The 2,500-nt window shown below is 45.5% G+C and overlaps 1 pseudogene; it reads right to left on the bottom strand.

The window, feature by feature from the left end:
• LOC125139828 overlaps positions 1-2,500 on the bottom strand; it is a 25,986-nt pseudogene that overhangs the window by 2,549 nt on the left and 20,937 nt on the right.

Raw genomic sequence — 2,500 nt, 5'->3', positions numbered from 1 at the left:
ATATGAGCATCTGCTAGACCTCTGTAAAAATAAGTAGGAACGTCACCGCACAAACACTCACTACTACATTTAACACACAGTGTTCTGTTTAAAAGTGTCAGAGGTGTTAAATAGCCACAAACACCGCAGAAAAAGACTCAGGACAAACCTGAGCGGAGAACATTCACTGGAAGTGCAGGGAGCTGACTGAGGACTGGAGGGAGCAGAGAACATCGGCCAGGAAGGAGAGCGTGGAGAGGTGGAGCTGGGTGAAGCTGAGCTGTGATTCAAACACACACACACACACACACACACACACACACACACACACACACACACACACACACACACACACACACACGTCTGAGCCAGTAATGTATGAAGTTACATGTTAATAGAAACTGGAGTGAGAGGCTCAGCAGGCTTCAGTAGCACCTCACTGTGTGCAGATGTTCAGCTGCATGCACAAGCAGAACAAATCCCATCTACACCAGAGAAGCTTTTAATATCCACTGAAGAACATCGAACACTGATCATTAATCAATTATCCAATTATCATGCAACAGCAGCCTAAAGCAGAAGCCCATGCAGGTCCAGGACAAGCGTTAATGATCTCAGCAAACATCAGAACAGGGTGACCGTGGAGTTTTTCACAAACTCCTGAGATTTTCACACAAACAGACTCTAGAGTTTACTCAGAGAGGGTCAGTGGAGAAAGACCTGAGCTGACAGGAAAACTACACTACACTTAAAATACCAATCCACCTTAAGATGGAGGAGCCACAACAGCAGAAGACCATGTCAGGTTCCTCTCCAGTCAATCAAGAACAGGAGTACTGAGGTGTCTGAGTACTGTTACATCTCTTTACAGACCATTTTACCATCTCATAACAGCTTCTGCTAGCATGAGAACCAGTGATCTCCTCTGTGTCTACATCAGAATCAAGTTCAGTTTGAAATGAGACACGAATCGAGTCTCGCCTGTCCAGAAGTCAGACCAGAAGTCAGACCAGAAGTCAGACCAGAAGTCAGACCAGAAGTCAGACCAGATGTCAGACCAGAAGTCAGACCAGAAGTCAGACCAGAAGTCAGACCAGAAGTCAGACCAGATGTCAGACCAGAAGTCAGACCAGAAGTCAGACCAGATGTCAGACCAGAAGTCAGACCAGATGTCAGACCAGAAGTCAGACCAGAAGTCAGACCAGAAGTCAGACCAGAAGTCAGACCAGAAGTCAGACCATCTTACCGTCAGTCTGATGAAGAAACATCACACAATGCTTTCTTACCTGGATGATATGCTGCTACCTCGAGTTCTTGGAATTTGACTAGAATAAAAAAAAGGAGAGTTTGTGAGCACTTTATTGACCACACATGGTACATAATATTTAATATGTGGTGTATACTATATGGCCAGAAGTATGTGCACCCCCAATGAGTGAGGTTGGGTGTTTCAGCCACACCAGGAGCTCACAGGAGAATAAAACCCAACACTTATCCACATGATCTCCACAGACAGACACCAGCAGTGGAATGGATCATACTGAAGAACTCAGGATGCTGAAATTTCTGCCCTGCTACAGTTGCCCTGCTCACCAGAACGAGCTAATACTGTGAAAGGAGCAGCATCAGTGGTCCACACAATCCCACAGAACAGCCTGTTGAGTCATCGCTAACCTCAGAGCTCCACACTGCCTCTAGAAGAAACATCTACATATGACCTGAGCGTCAGGAGCTACATAAAATGATTTCACGGCCAAGCGGCTGCACACAAGCCTAAGATCACGACACAGGTGAGCTGGAGTGGTGCACAGCACAGACGCTGGACTCCGGTGTTCTCTGGAGTGATGAGGCAACAGTAAAGTGTTGTGGAGGAGGATAACAGTCTGGGGTTGTTTTAAAGGGCAGTTTGAGAAGATCCTGACCTCAACACCACTGAACACCTTTGGGATAAACTGAAGTCTCCTCAACATCCCGACATCAGAGTCTGATCTCACTAACACTCTTTGTGGAGCTGATTGGAACAGAAAAGAGGGCGGAGCAAGCCCTTGACTTGGAATGGGATGAAAAGCAAACCGTAATTCAAAGCTCTGTCTCCGAAGTGCTTTATTTCAGTGATTATTACAGATTGGACATAACTCCCTATGACACAGGAGTTATTAACCACTGCATATTCATCTCATCTTCACCTCATCCTCACCTGTGGTGTTTAGTTCATATCGCACATCTTCACGCTCACACTGTCCTCAGCTACACACACTTCTCCTCCAACACTATGTAAGATTTATTATGCAACCTTTCACTTCTCCATCCTGGAGCTGCTGTGGTTCTCACCATCACACAAACTACATCTGATAATGAAGCGTTCTTCTAAACCAGCAGGCAAAACCTCGCCGTCGTAATCAGGACAGTTTGGTTTAGGTTCTGTGTGTTAATGTTGTATAAGAAATAAAGAACGATCAGGTGAACATTTAAATGCCAAACGCAGCCCCAAAGGTTCATTAATGTATCTGTAATGCAAAAC

The sequence above is a fragment of the Tachysurus fulvidraco genome, chromosome 21 (genome assembly GCF_022655615.1).
Source record: "Tachysurus fulvidraco isolate hzauxx_2018 chromosome 21, HZAU_PFXX_2.0, whole genome shotgun sequence".
Classification (NCBI taxonomy): domain Eukaryota; kingdom Metazoa; phylum Chordata; class Actinopteri; order Siluriformes; family Bagridae; genus Tachysurus; species Tachysurus fulvidraco.
Note: the sequence above shows the minus strand (reverse complement) of the source record. Positions and strands in the feature narration are given on the sequence as shown.